Here is a 12,186-nt window from a genome sequence, read left to right as displayed (position 1 = left end):
TGACAGATAATTTTGTCATTTTAGGTGCCTTAATTTAGGGGTGGCAAATGGGTAGGTTAGGTTGAATTTGGGCGGGTCAAGATGAGTTAGGTCAATAAATGAGTCATTTTTCAACCCAGCCCAAAGTGTACTTGGGCTAAGATGAGTTGGGTCAAGATGGGTTAAACAATAGGTCATAACCCAACTCGTCCAACTTGAGTTTTAAGACCATGCTCATATTGCATAAACAAAGCCTTTTACCTTTTATACGCCTATGTATAAAATATAAATAAATACTATTATTATTTTGAGAATCAAAATATATTTTCTTAAATAACAAATTAGTATTTAAAATTTGTAAATTGAAAAATATCTTTTATGTTATTTCTAAATAAGTAAATTTCACCACAACTCAATTACAAATTATTCATATTTACATTAAAACTTAAATACCTTGGTTCTCATTTTTTAAACTTAGATACAAAAACTAATGATGAGGCAACTAAGTAAATTTCTAGATAAGTTGGGTTGAGATCCCTTTATTTTATTTTGGGTGAGTTTTATAAGTTGTATTTGGGCTACTTCATGGGTCAGAATAGGCTATAAAAAATGATGGTTTAACTTGGGCTCAGCCCAAATAGATCCATAAGCTAAAATATTTGTAGCTCAACCCATTAATCTCTGGGTGGTTGGATGGGTTTGGGCTCAAATTGTCACCACTATATCTTATCTAGGTATTGCAAAAATGTTAATACAAGTATTTTATTTGAGAAATTTTCACAAACCACTATTGTTTAGTGGTTATTAGCTATATGTAGCTACCATTTACTATATTACTTCCTATAGCTATGTTTTCAGTTGTTATAAAGTGTATTCGATGTATTTAAGCTACTGTATGAATACAGTAGCAAAACTCGGCGTAAAATAGGGGAAGTCCAGCTAAGCAATTATTGTATTCGCAAGCTGTATTCGTGAATACAGTAACGTAAATTGCGTAAAAATGGTCTTTTCAGCTGTTTTAAAACGGTAAGTGAATCAATTAACAAAATATTCTCCTAATATAACTCAATTAACACAATTATATCACGCATAATCTTTATTTCACGTTGTAGAAAAGATTTCCCATCCGAAAAATACCACAAAAAAGAGAAATCTCTAGATTTTCAATCCTTCATTTTTTCTGTTGTTGTCGTTCGTGGAAGTTCTGTTTTCAACCAATAAATTTCTAGATTCATACAATTGTATACAAAAATTTGATATAATTCGATTTTATATATGACAAGTTTAACCATGCTATTGCGTCATTCTGGCAAGTAGAACAGTGAGAGTAACTATGTCGATTATTCGATTGAGGGGATACTGATAAAGGAGTATGCGTCGTACAATGATTTGGTTGCTTCAATTTCGAATCAACTCGACATAGATTTGAGCTCAAAGTCCATTAAAATTGAATATAAAGTAGAAGAAAATTGCACGCCAATGGAAATACACAACGTCATGGGTTACAAGGTGTATGTAGAGTTGAAAAAAATGAATAGAGAATTCGAGATGTATCATTTGTGCATAACAACAATTGACAAAGAAGTTGTAGCTAGAGATAGTTTAATTCAAGGCGACCTTGTGCAAATTGACGAAACAAATCAAAGGTGTAATTTTGCTACAGATGATACACTTGCTCTTGACGTTGTCAATTCAGGCGAACCGACTGGGGTGTTCGAACTGGACACGGATTTGATTATTTCAAAAACTAATCAAAGAGAGGTTATGGCTGGACAAGTATATAAGGATAAGACTACATTGAAAGAGGTGATGGAGCATTATGCAATATCTGAAAGGTTTTAATTTCGGGTTGACAAGTTTAATGCTATCAGGTTTGAGTGTTCTTAATTACAATTCGTTGAACATCATGTTATGTAGTTAGAATTTTTTGTATATTGTATTCATGGTAGAAATTTTAAATTGTATTAAGATGTATTTAGATATATTTGGATATTTTTACATGACTTTCACTGTTGTACTTATGAATGTGTTATATATTTCAAATACATCTATTCATCTGTATTTTACTGATAAAATATTCATTACAGTGACTTTCGCTGTTTGTTTTCAGATGTATTAGGCGTATATAAATGTGTATATATATATATACATATATATATATATATATATATATATATATATATATATATATATATATATATGTAGCAATGTATTCAATTATATATGAGTGTATTTTTTATGCATTTATACTGATCATATATATAATGATATTGTAGCTATACATTATTATGTATATCATAGGATTGTGAATAGAGATTTAAGGCTTCTAGCATTAACAAATCACAAATGTTCAAAGTGAGAGAGTTCAATGATAAGCATACATGTTCGTAGAAAGGATAAGGTGTATGATCATCGTCAAACAAGTAGTAGTCTTATCGGTGGTATGATTAGGTCCAAGCTTACTAATCATAAGAGAAAATACACCCCAAAGGATATAATTGATGATGTGAAATCAGATTTTAGCGTTGATGTTAGTTACATGTTGGCGTGGTGGGCTAAAGAAAAAGCAATGAATTTTTTGAGAGGTGAACCGGTTGATTCATACAATAAATTTCCAGGGTACCTATACATAATGGATATGACATATCCTGGTTCCCACATTAGAATGGTAAAATCATCAAAAAATGAGTTCATGTATGTATATATCTTTGTATGCCTTTATAAAGGGGTTCGATCATTGTAGACCCATTGTGGTTGTGGATGGCAGCCACCTAAAATCGGCATACACCGGACATTCGTCTCGGCCAGCACGTTGGATGGTGCAGGTGAGTATGGGGATTATAATAAAATTTGTTAATTCTACTGCCTATTCAATTTTGAAATACATATTTTTAATATGTATGCAATTGTATTTACAGGTCATAGATTGCCACTAGCATATGGTATTATTGATTCAGAGAATGATGTTGCTTGGTCGTGGTTCTTTGAGCAATTCGAGGAAGCATATGGTGAGAGGGAAAATATGTGCATCGTTTCAGATAGGAATGAGAGCATCATCAAATATGTATCGAGAGTGTATCCAACGATACCATATTTTGCTTGTATATGGCATTTATAGAACAACGTATATAAGAAATTCAAAAAGAGTCATTCAAAGTTGAGCGAGATATACTTCTCGATGGCAAAAGCATACACACAGGCTGAATTTGATAGTCTAATGGATAAGGTGGAGAAGGTAGATATTAGGGTGAAAGAATGCTTGGAATTAGCTGGATACGAAAAGTGGGCTAGGTTGTATGCACCTGTTAATAGGGGATGGACCATGACGTCAAATATAGATGAGTCAATCAATGCCGCACTTGTTTCAGCAAGAGAATTGCCAATATACGACTTCCTCGAAGAATTTAGGAAGATGTTTGGACGTTGGAATTGCAACAATCTGAAAGAAGCTTTACACATGTACACAACACTGGGAAAAAAATACCAGGAAATGCTTTCTTTGAATGTGGCAATGTCTACACGTATGACTATAAGTATTTTTTTAAGTCATTGTATCATGTATTTAGCCCTGGTACAAGATGTATTTATTTCTGATTCTAAGAATGGATTCAAATATGAAATGCTCATTGTATTATAACAGTTGTGCATGTTTTCTATTTTATGAAATTTGTAAAAAACTGATCATTATATGTATACATTACTTGTTTATACATTTGCATTTCATTGGTTGAATTCAATAGCTTTATTTCTAATCAAATGCATTTCCTAAGCAGATAGACTATATGTTACTGTATTCATTAGTTAAAATGTCATCAACTTTAATATTCTGCCAGCCTAAATATAGACTATATGAAACGGTATTCAATATATTTCATTGTATATCACTGTATGTCTTTGTATTTTATATATACATATTTTTATTGAATTCAATATATATGATTGTCGCGCTATCTTTTTTCTCGCGGAGTCCGGGTTTTGACATTTCTTGGGAACAACTCATTTTCTTTTGAGAATTGGGTATGAAATTTGAAGAGTCATCACCTAACGGATTTAAGGTGCGTTAGGGCACCTAAAGAAAATAACTCATAAACCGATTTGTGTTACCCGAGATTGGGTAAGAGCTCGAAATAACCTTGAGGGGAAGGTGTTATGCACCCCTCGGGTCCACAACGGTGGGCCCCGGCCAAACTCGAATTAGGTGAATTAATCTTATAAGCAAACAAAGCAATTTAGACAGATAGATATTTTATTTTAAAACAAGGGGTAAAGAGGGTCCTAGGTTTTTTAGCCTATAGGATCACTTTTTTGCAATGCTTGGTAATCGTTCCCAAGTTGGGGTGCTACACATAGCATTAGCGCACATGTCATCATATCCTTTACTACCCGATTACCCTCTCCATAATGGTTATATAAGTGATTCTAATTAAACGTACTCTATGCGTGCATTACCTGTCCCTTACTTATGGTCCCGGAGGTGTTTAGGACTTCTAGTTAAGGTGGATCTAGACTCTCCTATAGTGCTTAAAAGGAGAAAATCTAAGCGACAAGCAAAACAAATAGGACTGTCAGATAAAGGAACAGTTAAAGGCTCACATTTTACCTCCACAAATAAGCAGGCAATTATACGTCTCAAACAACAGTATTTCAGACACTTTATAGGTCCTATAGCAGGATATCTAGGTGAGCACAAAGTAGAACATATGTAGTGTTTTTATTAAAGCGAGGCATAATGTACTTAATCAGTTGCCTACTGATTTAGGACTAGTTTAATCTGAGCAGTTCACAAACAGTTAAACAAAGCACAATTTTATAATCTCAAGATTTTAGTCGTCCTACATGCTTCTCTAGGCGCGGATCAGAGATGTTTTATGAATATGATAGCTAATCATTAATCAGAACCACAATAAACCAGTAAACGATTTTAAGCAGGCAATTTGGTTCAGTAGGTCCTATAGGCATGCTGTCTAGGTGTAGAAACTGATTTTAAACTTATAGACATGGTATCTAGATGCGGGAACTGATTTAAACCTTATAGGCATGTTGTCTAGGTGTAGAACTTATTTAAAACTTATAGACATGGTAACTAAATGCAGAAATTGGTTTTAAAACTTTATATGCATGGTATCTAAATGCACAAATTGGTTTTAAAACCTTATTTGCATGCAGAAACTAATTTAAACCTTATTTGCATGATATCTAGAATGCAGAGCTGATTTTAAACTTATAGGCATGGTATCTAAATGCACATAAGTAAACAAACATCGCAGCAACCTATAGGCATGATTTCTAAATGTAGGAACTAATTTAAACTCTATAGGCATGGTATTTACCCGTTCCCAACAAAATACATATAAAAATCCCTCCCAGTTTTACTAATATCCCCAATATCTGTTTACAAAGAAATTATTATTACAAACCAAATATAAATAATGAATTATAGAAGTGAAACTGCTAAAACTATAGGGAGCCTGGATAGGCCCAAAAAGTAAACCTGGAAGAACCAGGCCTTCAACCAAGTATGAATATGCCAATATTCTCATAGTGCACCCAATGGTATCCTGATATGTCAAAGTTCCCAAGGGCCTCCGGGAGCCCGGGCAATGCTCACACCAGAAAACTTTTAAAGAAACCTTTTGTGAGCAAGTTTGGAGAGCCAACCCCAGTATGTCAAAGTTCAGAGGAGTCTCATGGACTTCTAGGCAATGCTCACACTGGAGGGGCAGGACTCTAGATGTTCTAAGAGTAGGAGTTGAAAATAGTGTATTAAAAATAGGAGACAGTTTTGTTTTTAGAAAGATAGTTTGGGTTTCAGAAGTGCATAGAAGCAGATTATCAGATCACAAGAATCACAAGCAGCACACACTTAGTAGAAGGAGTTCAGCACTGAACTCCATCAATCAACAACAGACAAGGCAAAGTTTCACATGGCCTTAATCCCTTAGCTATTACGAGGTGATCATACAAGTAGACATTGGTCATAAGGCAGTATGCTGGGGTCAGATAGTCATACAGGAATGCAATAAGGTTGAGAACATAGAAATCATGAATCAATCAGGAGTTTGTTAGGGATGAGTACTTAAAACAAGACAAGGAGAACAAGCTAGTTAAGAAATAAATAGACATGGGTCTAATTTATATATAAACAGACATGTAGACATGTTGAAAGCAGGAAACACATAGGTTTAATTAAACATAAGTAGACAAGATGAACACATAGGTTAAACAGAAGTAGATATGCTGATAACAGGACACATAGTTTAATTGAATAGCAGTAAACATACTGGTTAGGAACAATAAATATAAAGCACGAGGATCTAATGAGATAAAAGTAGACATGTTGATAACATGACACGTAGCAATAAACATGCTGATTAGGGAAACACATAGGTTTAGTTAAACAGAAGAAAAGACATGTTGATTATAAGGAAACACATAGGTTTAATTGAATAGCAGTAGTGGAGGCATACCAATTAAGAGATAGAAATAGAAGAGTGAAGCAAACAGGGTCCAAAGGTCTAGCCCTAGCTTCCAGCCGGCCAGAGAATGCAACAAACAAAAAGTAGAAGATTATGATAGAGGAAGAGAGCAAGAACTTTGTGTCTTTCTATGTTTGTGTGCTTGTGTGTTAAAGAAAAAGAATGGGGATTATATAGCATTGAGTAGAGTAGAGTAAATAAGGTAAAGCAGTTTAAAGGTTTGCAAATAAGGCAAAGAAATAATCAGTCAATCAATTTAGGCATGCCAGGGCTAATCAATAGGCAAAAATTATGGGATTGTATACAAAATAACTTGGAATTGAGGTCTAAATAAGGTAAGTGGTAAGTCTGATAGCCAATTAGAGTCAGAACACTAAAAATCTGGCAAGTAACAAGGCAATTAGTCACAAATAAGGTAATACAAGTAAATTAGCGACCAATCTGGAGTTGGTAAGCCAATCAACCCACAAATTAAGCTAAGCAGGAACAATTAAGGCAAGTAGTACTAGTTAGGAGTCCCAAACTAAAGAACGTAAATAAAATTACAGGAAGTAATCACATCAATAAACAAAGCAAATTTCAAAACCCCAGGCAGTGTAGGTATTCAGTCGATTACTCAAGAATATCGGGCAACTATTGGAGCGAACAATGAAATAACTAAAAACTAAAAATGGAACATAGTTACGCAAGAATCAGTGGAAAAAAAGAATCAAATACATAGGAATTTTCTAGAAAAGTTTCGCAGAAACAGACGAAATGAAACCCTAGTTCTCAGAGAACATTAGGGTCGATTAATAATGAGAAAAACAGAAGATCTTTAAGGAAAATATCATGGAAACTCGAAATCATTTCAGGTTCAAAGAGATCTAGATTAGGAAGCAAAACCCTAATCTAGAGGGATACTAAAATCGATTAACAATAAAGAAAACAAGAGATTTTTTTTAAAAGAAAGTTACTGGATAAACTCAAAATCACTCCAGATCTACAAAGATCTTAATAGATTTATGTTGAAAGATGAGGGTTTTGAGAAAAAGGTCGGGGTAAAGGAAAAAATCTAACCACAACCACAAAACCGACGATACTCACAACATTGACGAACACAAGGCGGTGTTCATAAGGAAAGTTGTCACAACCCTAAACCCAGATCCGGTCGTGATGGCACCTCTCGTGAAGACAAGGCCAGCCGACACACTCCCAAGTCATTTTAAGCAATTAAAATAATACAAATTAAGTCTTTAATATAATAATAATCTCAAAATAAAGGTGAATACTACAATTTGCAGAATAGACATAGCCCGACATCGGGGTGTCACCGGTCATGAGCATTTACCAACCGATTTAAAACAGGAAGAGTCTACATAGTCTATTACAGAACTAAAACAAGAGAACATAAGATAGGGGGAGAAGCACTGGGATGCGAATGCCGAGCAGCTACCTAGTGAATCTCTGAAACCGCTTGAGCTGGAAGAAATCAACACTCGCTAGTGGGACCTAAAGCGCCTGAATCTGCACACAGGGTGCAAGGAGTAAAGTGAGTACTCCAACTCAGTGAGTAATAATAATAAATGAAGACTGAGCGATAAGAAATCACGTAAAGGCACATCAACATGCCATAAAGAAGCAGTATAAAGCCAGTAAAAAAAACAATGAAACAGCGAAAACATATAAAGTCACCTTAGTTCAGTTTAAGCTTCTTTAAAATACCTTTTTAACAGTTAAACAAATAAATGACAGGCAGCTAGAAAAGATAAACACATAAAGAACTGCCCCTCGGGCACAATACCAATAGAATCAGCCCCTCGTGCAATATCTCATATCACAATGGGTACCCGCGCTCACTGGGGGTGTACAGACTCCGGGAGGGTCCCCTTACGGCCCAAGTGCAATATCAAGCCATCTTAAGGCATAATTAGTAGGCTCTCGGCCTCATATCAATAAGCCACCTCGTGGCATACAATCTCAGGCCCTCGGCCTCATAATCATAAATCAATGTATCCTCACAACACAGGCCCTCGGCCTTACTCAGTCAGAATCTCATAAGCCACTCGGGCAACAGTAAAACATGATGCTCAGCCCAAATTATCATTTAGAATATCATTTAATGTGTTAAAACAGAGTAAATACGACTGAGTTACGAAAATAGTAGAATATAGCATGAATGAGTACAAGTATAAAGTCAAAATAGTGAGGAAATATCAGTAAAAATCCCCTAAGGGCCCAAATAGTTGGCACGAGGCCCAAATATGGCATTCCGCCCAAAACATGATGGTAGCAAACAATTTTTAGTAAAATACGCGGTAAAACAGTCATTCGGGATGGACTAAGCCATAATCCCCAACGGTGCACGACCCCACACTCGTCATCTAGCGTATGTGTTACCTCAATATAGCACAACGATGTGAAATCCGGGGTTTCATACCCTCAGGACAACATTTAAAATCATTACTCACCTCAATCCGGTCCAAACTCTAGCTCGCGACACCTTTGCCCCTCGAATCGGCCTCAACTCGCGTCGAATCTACCCAAAATCAGAATCACGACGTCAAAATATGCTAAGGGAATGAAGCCCATGCAGAAATAATCAATTTACAATATAAATCCCGAAATTAACCAAAACCCGACCCCCGAGCCCACATCTCAGAATTTGATAAAATTTATATCAATAGATTCCTTATCTCCCCACGAGTTTATACATATCAAAAGTCCCAAAATCGGACCACAAATGGCCCCTCAAATCCTCAAGTCAAGGTCTCCAATACCAAGCCCTAGTTTCCCAATTTTTAACCCTTAATTTCCATTAATCTTAGGCCAAATCAGTGAAATAATGCCATAGGATCGATTATTAGACTCAAAAATCTTACCTCCAGATGATATCCCTTGATTCCCTCTTCAAAGTCTCCCAAAATGCTCCAAAACCGACTTGAAATGGTGAAGAACAACTCAAAAATCGCGAAGGAATGCTTTTATACCTTCAGGCCCAGGCATTTCGCACCTGCGGTCCAGCTACCGCTTCTGCGGTCCAAGACGCCGCATCGCGGTCCTCACTTAATTCCTCAATCTCCGCATCTGCGATGCACAATCCGCACCTGAGCCATCGCAGGTGCAGTTCCTCAACCGCTTCTGCGGTTCCTGCCTTCCTAGGCTCTTTCCGCTTCTGCGACTGGTCTTCCGCACCTGTGGGGGTCGCACCTGCGGTTATAACAGCAGTCCTAAAACTTCAGCTGCTATTTCCAAATTCCAAACTTTCCTCCAACCATTCGAAATCACCTCGAGGCCCTCAGGACCTCAACCAAAAGCACAACCAAGTCCTATACCACTATCCAAACTTGTACCAATCCTCAAAACACCTCAAACAACATCGAATCAACCAAAACACATCGAATTCAAGCCTAAGGTTCCAAAATCTTCTGAATTACGCTTTTGATCAAAAAGTCTACCAAACCACATCCGAATGACCTGAAATTTTTCACACACATCCCAAATGATACAACGGTCCTACTGCAACTCCCAGAATTCCATTCTGACCCTTATATCAAAATCTCACCTACTAACTGGAAAACGCCAAAATTTCAATTTTGCCAATTCAAGCCTAAATCTACTCCGAACCTCCAAAACACATTCCCATCACTCTCCTAAGTCCCAAATCATCTTCCGAAGCTATTCGAACCATCAGAACTCACATCCGAGCCCTCTAACACATAAGTCAACATCCGGTTGACTTTTCCAACTTAAGTTTCCTAAAAAGAGACTAAGTGTCTCAAACCTTTCCAAAAACCTCTCCGAACCCGAGCCAACCAACCCAATCACAAATAGAACTAATAAACAAAGCAATAAGAAGCAGAAATGGGGGAAACAGGGCGGTAACTCATGAAACGATCGGTCGGGTCGTTACATTCTCCCCCTCTTAAACAAACGTTCATCCTCGAACGAGTCAAGAAACATACCTGAAGCCTCAAATATTTGAGGATATCTGCTCCGCATCTCCCGCTCGGTCTCCCGGGTAGCCTCCTCCACGGGCCGACCTCTCCACTGCACTTTCACTGAAGTTATATCCTTTGATCTCAACTTTCGAACCTGACACCCCAAAATAACTACTGGCTTCACATCATAAGTCAAATAATCATCTAAGTGAACCGTGCTGAAATCCAGAACATGAGACGGATCCCCAATATACTTCCGGAGCATAGAAACATGAAATACTGAATGCACACTCGACAAGCTGGGTGGCAAAGCAAGCTCAGAAGCCACCTCCCTAATCCTCCGAAGCACCTCAAAAGGACGAATGAACCGAGGGATCAATTTACCCTTCTTCCCAAATCTCATAAAACCCTTCATGGGCGAAACCTTCAACAGAACCTTCTATCCAACCATGTAGGACATATCCCGAACCTTCCTGTCAGCATAACTCTTTTGTCTCGACTGCGCTGACGAAGCCTCTCCTGAATTACCTTCACCTTTTCTAAAACATCCTGCACCAAGTCCGTCCCCAATAGCCTAGCCTCCCCCTACTCAAACCAACCAACTAGAGATCTACACCGCCTCTCATACAAAGCCTCATATGGAGCCATCTGAATACTCGACTGGTAGTTGTTGTTATAAGAAAACTCTGCAAGCGGTAGAAGCTGATCCCATGACCCTCCAAAATCAATGACACAAGCACGCAACATGTCCTCCAATATCTGATAGCGCGCTCGACTGTCCGTCTGTCTAAGGGTGAAAAGTTGTGCTCAACTCAACCTGAGTACCCAACTCTCGCTGCACAGACCTCCAAAACTATGAAGTAAACTGAGTGCCCCTATCTGAAATGATGGAAACTGGGACACCATGCAAACGAACAATCTCCCGGATATAGAACTCTGCCAACCGCTCTGAAGAATAGGTAGTACACACAGGAATGAAGTGCGCGAAATTGGTCAGTCGATCTACAATCACCCAAATAGCATCGAACTTCTTCAAATTCCGTGGGAGCCCAACTACAAAGTCCATGGTGATTCGCTCCCACTTTCACTCTAGAATATCCATCTGCTGAAGCAAGCCACCCGGTCTCTAATGCTCATATTTCACATGCTGACAATTGAGACACCGAGCCACAAATCTCACAATGTCTTTCTTCATTCTCCTCCACTAATAATGCTGCCTCAGATCTTGATACATCTTCGTGGGACCCGGATGAATGGAATACCACGAGCTATGGGCCTCATCCAAAATCAAATCCTGAAGCCCATCTACATTGGGCACATATCCGGCCCTACATCCTCAATACCCCCATAATCACCAATAGTCACATCTTTGGCATCATCATGTTGAACTCTATCCTTAAGGACAAGCAAATGAGGATCATCATACTAGCGCTCTCTGATGCAATCATATAAGGAAGACCGAGAAATCACACAAGCCAATACCCGACTTGGCTCCGAAATATCTAACCTCACGAACCGATTGTCCAAGGCCTGAACATCAACTGCAAGAGGTCTCTCCCCAACTGGAATATATGCCAAACTCCCCATACTCACCGCCTTTCGGCTCAAAGCATCGGCCACCACATTGACCTTCCCCCGATGGTATAAGATAGTAATATCATAATCCTTTAGCAACTCCAACCATCTCCGCTGCCTCAAATTGAGATCCTTTTACTTGAACAAGTGCTGGAGGCTATGATGATCAGTAAATACCTCGCAAGACACACCATACAAATAATGCCTCTAAATCTTCAACGCGCGAACTATGGAAG

This window comes from Nicotiana sylvestris, chromosome 12 (genome assembly GCF_000393655.2).
Source record: "Nicotiana sylvestris chromosome 12, ASM39365v2, whole genome shotgun sequence".
Taxonomy (NCBI): domain Eukaryota; kingdom Viridiplantae; phylum Streptophyta; class Magnoliopsida; order Solanales; family Solanaceae; genus Nicotiana; species Nicotiana sylvestris.
Note: the sequence above shows the minus strand (reverse complement) of the source record.